Genomic DNA, 9,513 nt, shown 5'->3' on the forward strand with positions numbered 1-9,513 from the left:
TCTCTCTCTCCGTCTACCACCACTCTCTGTCTCTCTCTCCGTCTACCACCACTCTCTGTCTCTCTCTCCATCTCTCTCTGTCTCTCTCTCTCCGTCTACCACCACTCTCTGTCTCTCTCTCCGTCTACCACCACTCTCTGTCTCTCTCTCCGTCTACCACCACTCTCTGTCTCTCTCTCCGTCTACCACCACTCTCTGTCTCTCTCTCCATCTCTCTCTCTGTCTCTCTCTCCGTCTACCACCACTCTCTGTCTCTCTCTCCGTCTACCACCACTCTCTGTCTCTCTCTACGTCTACCACCACTCTCTGTCTCTCTCTCCGTCTACCACCACTCTCTGTCTCTCTCTACGTCTACCACCACTCTCTGTCTCTCTCTCCGTCTACCACCACTCTCTGTCTCTCTCTACGTCTACCACCACTCTCTGTCTCTCTCTCCGTCTACCACCACTCTCTGTCTCTCTCTCTCCGTTTACCACCACTCTCTGTCTCTCTCTCTCCGTCTACCACCACTCTCTGTCTCTCTCTCCATTATGATTCCTCTGCATCCGTTTCTCTGTCTCTCTCTCCATTATGATTCCTCTGTCTCTCTCTCCATTATGATTCCTCTGCATCCGTTCCTCTGTCTCTCTCCATTATGATTCCTCTGTCTCTCTCTCTCCGTCTACCACCACTCTCTGTCTCTCTCTCCATCTCTCTCTGTCTCTCTCTCCATTATGATTCCTCTGCATCCGTTCCTCTGTCTCTCTCCATTATGATTCCTCTGTCTCTCTCTCTCCGTCTACCACCACTCTCTGTCTCTCTCTCCATCTCTCTCTGTCTCTCTCTCCATTATGATTCCTCTGCATCCGTTCCTCTGTCTCTCTCCATTATGATTCCTCTGTCTCTCTCTCCTCCGTCTACCACCACTCTCTGTCTCTCTCCCCATCTCTCCTCTGTCTCTCTCTCCATTATGATTCCTCTGTCTCCTCTCCATTATGATTCCTCTGCATCCGTTCCTCTGTCTCTCTCTCTCCGTCTACCACCACTCTCTGTCTCTCTCCCCATCTCTCTCTGTCTCTCTCTCCATTATGATTCCTCTGCATCCGTTCCTCTGTCTCTCTCTCCATTATGATTCCTCTGCATCCGTTCCTCTGTCTCTCTCTCTCCGTCTACCACCACTCTCTGTCTCTCTCCCCATCTCTCTCTCTCTCTCTCTACATTATGATTCCTCTGCATCCGTTCCTCTGTCTCTCTCTCCATTATGATTCCTCTGTCTCTCTCTCCATTATGATTCCTCTGCATCCGTTCCTCTGTCTCTCTCTCCATTATGATTCCTCTGCATCCGTTCCTCTGTCTCTCTCTCCATTATGATTCCTCTGCATCCGTTCCTCTGTCTCTCTCCATTATGATTCCTCTGCATCCGTTCCTCTGTCTCTCTCTCCATTATGATTCCTCTGTCTCTCTCTCCATTATGATTCCTCTGCATCCGTTCCTCTGTCTCTCTCCCCATCTCTCTCTCTCTCTCTCTACATTATGATTCCTCTGTCTCTCTCTACATTATGATTCCTCTGTCTCTCTCTACATTATGATTCCTCTGTCTCTCTCTACATTATGATTCCTCTGTCTCTCTCTACATTATGATTCCTCTGCATCCGTTTCTCTGTCTCTCTCTCCATTATGATTCCTCTGTCTCTCTCCCCATCTCTCTCTCTCTCTCTCTACATTATGATTCCTCTGTCTCTCTCTACATTATGATTCCTCTGTCTCTCTCTCCATTATGATTCCTCTGTCTCTCTCGCCATTATGATTCCTCTGTCTCTCTCGCCATTATGATTCCTCTGCTTCCGTTCCTCTGTCTCTTTCTCCATTATGATTCCACTGCATCCGTTCCTCTGTCTCTCTCCATTATGATTCCTCTGCATCCGTTTCTCTGTCTCTCTCCATTATGATTCCTCTGTCTCTCTCTCCATTATGATTCCTCTGTCTCTCTCTCCATTATGATTTCTCTGTCTCTCTCTCCATTATGATTCCTCTGTCTCTCTCTACATTATGATTCCTCTGTCTCTCTCTCCATTATGATTCCTCTGTCTCTCTCTCCATTATGATTCCTCTGTCTCTCTCTCCATTATGATTCCTCTGCATCCGTTCCTCTGTCTCTCTCCATTATGATTCCTCTGCATCCGTTCCTCTGTCACCTCTCTCCATTATGATTCCACTGCATCCGTTCCTCTGTCTCTTTCTCGTTCAAAAAATGAGTTCACACAGACCATCTCTTTCTTTCAGTTGTGGTCGGGGCTGGTAACTCTTTACTTTACCTACCAAGGTTCTGCCTCTTCAGTCTCTCTCCTTCTTTACCTTTATATTTAACACTCATTCTCCTTTCTGTTCTATTCCTCCCTCCCTCCCTCCCTCCCTCCCTCCCTCCCTCCCTCCCTCCCTCCCTCCCTCCCTCCCTCCCTCCCTCCCTCCCTCCCTCCCTCCCTCCCTCCCTCCCTCCCTCCCTCCCTCCCTGTCCTTCTCCCCCTCCCCAGTTATACTTAGAAGAGGAGAGGTTCCAGCAGCGTGAGGCCAGGAGGACGTTGGGTCAGTGGGCACACCTCTACTCCCTGCGAGGGCTGCTCCACTTCCTGGTCCTGGTTCTACTGGGCGGAGCCTTCTGTCTCATCTACTATGCCACCATGGCCTCAAAGGCTGAGAGGGTATGTGTGTGTGTGTGAGTGTGCATGTGCATGTACTAGTTAGTTATTGATTTAATTACTTAGTCAATTTATCAGGTTCATTATTTTGGCAACCTTTTTACTCCTCCCCGTCTCCCCCTCCCCGTCTCCCTCCCCTCCCCCTCCCCCGTCTCTCTCCCTCCTCCCCGTCTCTCCCCTCTCCCTCCCCCGCTCTCTCCCCCTCCCCCTCCCCACCCTTTCCCCCTCCCCCGTCTCTCCTCCTCCGCTCTCCTCCTCCCTCCCCTCCCCCCCGGTCTCTCTACCCCGCCCCGTCTCTCTCCCCCTCCCCGTCTCTCTCCCCTCCCCGTCTCCCTCCCCTCCCCGTCTCTCTCCCCTCCCCGTCTCCGGCCCCCTCCCCGTCTCCCTCCTCCCCGTCTCTCTCCCCCTCCCCGTCCTCTCCCCCACCCCCGTCTCTCTCCCCTCTCTCTCAGAATGGAGACTATTTGATCTCCTCGGCTGCTTCTTCCATTACCTTCCTCCCCATCGTCATCACCCTGGTCAACTTCTTCCTGCCTCACGTCTTCCGCCATATCTCTTCCTTCGAGGATTACCTCACCACCCAGGTCAATGCTACCCCTCGTCAGGTAGGGCATAAATGTCAAATCTTTATTGGTACCATCATATCATCCTCATCATCATCAATACATAAATATTGATAATCAAAGAAGTTCTCTCTTCATCGTCTTAATTCTTCAACCTTCTTCTCCTCCTCCTCCTCTTCCTCCTCCTCCTCCTCTTCCTACTCCTCCTCCTCCTCCTCTTCCTGCTCCTCCTCCTCCTCATCCTGATCCTCCTCCTCTTCCTCATCCTCCTCATCCTCTTCCTGCTCCTCCTCCTCCTCCTCTTCCTCCTACTCCTCCTCATCCTCCTCCTCCTCCTCCTCCTCCTCTTCCTGCTCCTCCTCCTCCTCTTCCTCCTCCTCCTCATCCTGCTCCTCCACATCCTGCTCCTCCTCCTCCTCCTCCTCAACCTGCTCCTCCTCCTCCTCTTCCTGCTCCCAGGAGTATCTTCCTGAAGTTGGCCAGTCTGGGGATGTATCTCTTCTTCCTCTTCAAAAACAGCCAACAGGAAGTGAGTCATAACGACTAACAATTGTTGACAACTACAGATATTGTTGACAACTACAATTGTTGACATATTGACAGACCTATGGCATTAAATGGACTTCATCTACAGTAAATGGACTTGATACTCTGTGTGTCCTCAGTGTTGGGAGAATCAGTTTGGTAAAGAGATGTACAAGCTCTCAGTGTTCGATTTCCTGGCCTGTTTCTGCAACACCTTCTTCATCGCCTATCCTAGAAAGTAAGTTCATATTTCTGCTTTCTGAAGGAATATTTCTGATGAAAACGTATTTGGCCCAATGGAACAGAGCACGTGTGGGACCTGCACTTTCACCTGTCCAATCATCTCAGATCAGTTCATACTGTAGACTATTTTTTTGGTGTGTTGTCCACCAACTGGGACTTGAAGCCGGGTCCAGCAACTGTCAACACAACAACTGTCTCATCAAGGGATCCAGACTTCTTAACAAGGTTGCCAGGTGTTGGGTTGCTACAATACTTTAACTATGCAACATGTGTTTTGGATGTTTTCTAGCAGTATCCTTCATCTTGTTGTCCCTTCATCCCTCCTCGCAGGTGGTTTGTGGACAGGTACCCATCGTCCTGGCTGGCGCGGTTGTCGGGAAACAGCATTTCCTGATCCCGTTCAATGTTCTAGACCTGGTGTACAGTCAGACGGTCACCTGGGTAGGACTGTTCTACTGTCCCATGCTGCCATTTATAGAGACAGTCAAACTCATGGCCGTGTTTTACATTAAGAAGGTGAGTGTTGTTGTTATTTACATAACGCTTTCTCTCAACACATCATCTCTCACTGTTTCATTGCTCACTTCTGCCTTGCTCTCTCTCCCTCTCTCTCCCCCTCTTTCCCCCTCTCTCTCCCCCCTCTCTCTCTCTCCCTCTCTCTCCCCCTCTCCCTCTCTCTCCCTCTCTCTCCCCCTCTCTCCCCTCTCTCTCCCCCTCTCTCTCCCTCTCTCCCTCTCTCTCCCCATCTCTCTCTCCCTCTCTCCCTCTCTCCTCTCTCTCCCCCTCTCTCTCTCCCTCTCTCTCCCTCTCTCTCGGCCTCTCTCCCTCTCTCTCTCCTCTCTCTCCCCCTCTCTCCCTCTCTCTCTCCCTCTCTCTCCCCCTCTTTCCCCTCTCTCTCCCTCTCTCCCTCTCTCTCCCCCTCTTCCCCCCTCTCTCTCCTCTCTCCCTCTCTCCTCTCTCTCCCCTCTCTCTCCCTCTCTCCCACTCTCTCTCCCTCTTTCTCCCCCACTCTCTCCCTCCCTCTCTCTCCCCTCTTTCCCCTTCTCTCTCTCCCTCTCTCCCCCTCTTTCCCCACTCTCTCCCTCCCTCTCTCTCCCCCTCTTTCCCCCTATCTCTCCCTCTTTCCCCCTCTCTCTCTCCCTCTCTATCCCTCTCTCCCACTCTCTCTCCCCTCTCTCTCCCTCTCTCTCCCTCTCTCTCCTCTCTCTCCCCCTCTCTCCTCTCTCTCCCTCTCTCTCCCTCTCTCTCTCCCTCTTTCTCCCTTTCTTTCTCCCTCTTTCTCCCTCTCTTCCCCCTCTCTCTCCCCCTCTTTCCCAGTCTCTCTCTCTCTCTCTCTCTCTCTCTCTCTCTCTCTCTCTCTCTCTCTCTCTCTCTCTCTCTCTCTCTCTCTCTCTCTCTCTCTCTCTCTCCCTCTTTCCCCCTCTCTCTCCCTCTCTCCCACTGTCTCTCCCTATTTCTCCCCCTCTCCCTACCCTCCCTCTCCCCCTCTCTCTCCCTCTCTCCCTCTCTCCCCCTCTCTCTCCTTCTCTCCCTCTTTCTCCCTCTCTCCCCCTCTCTCTCTCCCCCTCTCTCTCTCCCACTCTCTCTCCCTCTCTCTCCCTCTCTCTCCCTCTCTCTCCCCCTCTTTCTCCCCCTCTCTCTCCCTCTCTCTCCCCCTCTTGCCTCTCTCTCTCCTTCCTCTCTCCCCCTCTTTCCCCCTCTCTCTCCTTCTCTCTCCTTCTCTCCCTCTTTCTCCCTCTCTCCCCTCTCTCTCTCTCCCCTCTCTCTCCCACTCTCTCTCCCCCTCTTGCCCTTCTCTTCCCCTCTCTCTCTCCCTCTCTCTCCCTCTCCTCCCCCAGTTGACAGTTCTCCAGTGCTGTGTTCCGGCCCAGAGAATGTTCCGTGCCTCCAGTTCTTCAGTTCTGTTCCACTTCATGTTACTACTGGGTCTCATCATGGCAGTCATCACCCTCGGAAGTAACCTCCACCAGTAAGACCCCCCTCCTCTCTTTCTCTTCTGTTTCTCTCTACTAGAATCACCCTCCACCAGTAAGACCTCCCTCCTCTCTTTCTCCTCTCTTTCTCTTCTATTTCTCTCTACTAGAATCACCCTCCACCAGTAAGACCTCCCTCCTCTCTTTCTCTTCTATTTCTCTCTACTAGAATCACCCTCCACCGGTAATTATGAAAGAAATAGAAACAGATCATAAATTACTCCTCTGGTTTCTTGAGTCTGATTCCTCTCGCTTTTCTTATCTCGCAAAAGTACTGTAGTAGCTTTTCCTATTTCCTTGCACTTCAGGTTCGAACCTTCCTCCAGCTGTGGTCCGTTCGTGGGCAGCGCTACAGTGTTTAATGTAACAGCTGTGTGTGTGGACAGTCTACCAGGACTGGCCCAGTCCACTCTGAGATACCTGTCCTCAGAGGCCTTTGTCCTGCCGCTGATACTGGCGCAGATGTAGGTGATATAGATCATACACACATACACACACATACACACACACTGGCCTGCCACCCACTGATACTGGCGCAGATGTAGGTGATATAGATCATATACACATACACACACACCGGCCTGCCACCCACTGATACTGGCGCAGATGTAGGTGATATACGTCATATACATCGCACACACACCAGTTCACCACTGATACTGGCGCAGATGGTGATATAGATCATATACACATACATACACACCGGCCTGCCACCCACTGATACTGGCTCAGAGGTGCAATAGGTGAAATAGAACCTGACTCCTCTCAACGATACTGTTTCTTACAGGTCATAGAAATAAAATTAATAGAACATGACACGTTCCTGTTGCCACGGATGTAAATGTTACAGATTGTATATCATCTTACCATTTCACCCAGTGTTGTCCTGACCTCCTTTGAGTCGCGGAGGAGAGCCAATGGAAAAGCCATCGAGAGACTGAAGGACATGCTGGTGATGGTAGGTTACCTACTGATAACAGTATTAGTTAAACCTAATCCAGCTGCTGGTGATGGTAGGTTACCTACTGATAACAGTATTAGTGAAATCTAATCCAGCTGCTGGTAATGGTAGGTTACCTACTGATAACAGTATTAGTTCAATCTAATCCAGCTGCTGGTGATGGTAGGTTACCTACTGATAACAGTATTAGTGAAATCTAATCCAGCTGCTGGTGATGGTAGGTTACCTACTGATAACAGTATTAGTTAAATCTAATCCAGCTGCTGGTGATGGTAGGTTACCTACTGATAACAGTATTAGTTAAGCCTAATCCAGCTGCTGGTGATGGTAGGTTACCTACTGATAACAGTATTAGTTAAATCTAATCCAGCTGCTGGTGATGGTAGGTTACCTACTGATAACAGTATTAGTGAAATCTAATCCAGCTGCTGGTGTTGGTAGGTTACCTACTGATAACAGTATTAGTTAAATCTAATCCAGCTGCTGGTGATGGTAGGTTACCTACTGATAACAGTATTAGTTAAGCCTAATCCAGCTGCTGGTGATGGTAGGTTACATACTGATAACAGTATTAGTTAAATCTAATCCAGCTGCTGGTGATGGTAGGTTATCTACTGATAACAGTATTAGTTAAGCCTAATCCAGCTGCTGGTGATGGTAGGTTACCTACTGATAACAGTATTAGTTAAACCTAATCCAGCTGCTGGTGATGGTAGGTTACCTACTGATAACAGTATTAGTTAAGCCTAATCCAGCTGCTGGTGATGGTAGGTTACCTACTGATAACAGTATTAGTTAAGCCTAATCCAGCTGCTGGTGATGGTAGGTTACCTACTGATAACAGTATTAGTTAAGCCTAATCCAGCTGCTGGTGATGGTAGGTTACCTACTGATAACAGTATTAGTTAAATCTAATCCAGCTGCTGGTGATGGTAGGTTACCTACTGATAACAGTATTAGTTAAGCCTAATCCAGCTGCTGAAGATAGGTTTGTTGTCTCTCTCTTTTTCTCTTTATCTCTCTCTCTCTCTCTCTCTCTCTCTCTCTCTCTCTCTCTCTCTCTCTCTCTCTCTCTCTCTCTCTCTCTCTCTCTCTGTCTCTCTCTTTCTCTGTTTTGCTCCCCCAGAGCACCTCAGACAAGCATTTTCTGCTGAAGCAGCACACTCTCTCACTCAGACGCCAGAAGAAACCCTTCAAGGCGCCCACCACTGTTTCAGGCACTAGAGAGGGCAGCTCTACCACCATGAAAGACCCCTCAGCAGGCATCGGAGAGGACAGCCATATAGCTCAACTGAAGGACCCCTCTGCACAGCCTACAGGCAATGACAGCCCATCATAAAGATAGATAGAGGACTCTAGTGCCCAACAGCCAGTTTTAGCATGTGCAGCGACATTCGGGACTTTCACCATTCTGAAGTAATCAACTGAGTGGAACTACCTATGGTTTAAGGTTCACATGATTCCATCCAGGTCATCAGGAGGCTTCAACCAATTAATTATACTCGTGAGGAAACATTCCATAACTGCAGGTAGCTGTAAATGGCCAACCTTGGCTTTATACCTGTTCAAACAACACACTCCAGGTGGCAGGATGCACCCTTTCAGTTTGTTTAGCAACTCATAGAAGTAGTAGAAGAAGAAAATGAACTAGTTTGAAATGAAGATTTCCTCAATGTCTCTTCCCATGCTCCCACAGACGCCCTATTGGGACAGATCAAATGTTATGTTCTCTAACTATCTATATGCAGCCCATAGAGTTAGAAATAGAGCCCACCACCTATCATTGTGCCAAATGCACCCTCTATCCAACTCTATGGAGCAGACATAGCCAAATGGCACTCTATTCCATATTTAGTGCGCAAAAGTAGTAGCAGATGTGACCTTTGAGCTTTTTGTCACTCCCTAACATTCAGGGTTTATTGCTCTGGGCTGTGCCTACATGTCATATACAGTATTAAGAACAACAGGAGTGTCAGTTACATGACTTGTGTTACTGTACTGATGTGTTTAGTGGCTATGATGCAGTTGTAAAAGCTCGATTCTCAGGTATGTTGTATGATCGGGGATGATCTTGCTGTATAGGCTGTACTTGTAAACAGGACAGAGTACTACTAAGGACAGAGTACTACTAATGTGTACTGTTAGAATACTGATGTGTTTAATGGTTTTATATATACAGTGGGGAGAACAAGTATTTGATACACTGCCGATTTTGCAGGTTTTCCTACTTACAAAGCATGTAGAGGTCTGTATTTTTTTTATCATAGGTACACTTCTAAGTGTATTCTAAGATTTTTAAGTAATTCATTTGCATTTTATTGCTTACAGTTGAAGTGTACCTATGATAAAAATGACAGACCTCTACATGCTTTGTAAGTAGGAAAACCTGCAAAATCGGCAGTGTATCAAATACTTGTTCTCCCCACTGTTTATGTAAAAGCTCTTACTATGAAGTAGATGTTGTTTCTGAGTTTTTTTTAATACATTTTTTAAATATTTGATCAAATACTGTTTTTAAATGTGAACTTCTATGAATGCAGTTTTAAAAGAGCTTCTATTAAAAGGCTGTGTTG

At 48.4% G+C, this 9,513-nt stretch overlaps 1 pseudogene; it reads left to right on the forward strand.

The window, feature by feature from the left end:
- The first annotated feature begins 2,510 nt into the window (after positions 1–2,510).
- Positions 2,511–9,191, forward strand: LOC124030381 (annotated as a pseudogene).
- Positions 9,192–9,513: the final 322 nt, after the last annotated feature.

The sequence above is a fragment of the Oncorhynchus gorbuscha genome, unplaced genomic scaffold, assembly GCF_021184085.1.
Source record: "Oncorhynchus gorbuscha isolate QuinsamMale2020 ecotype Even-year unplaced genomic scaffold, OgorEven_v1.0 Un_scaffold_11048, whole genome shotgun sequence".
NCBI classification, from domain to species: domain Eukaryota; kingdom Metazoa; phylum Chordata; class Actinopteri; order Salmoniformes; family Salmonidae; genus Oncorhynchus; species Oncorhynchus gorbuscha.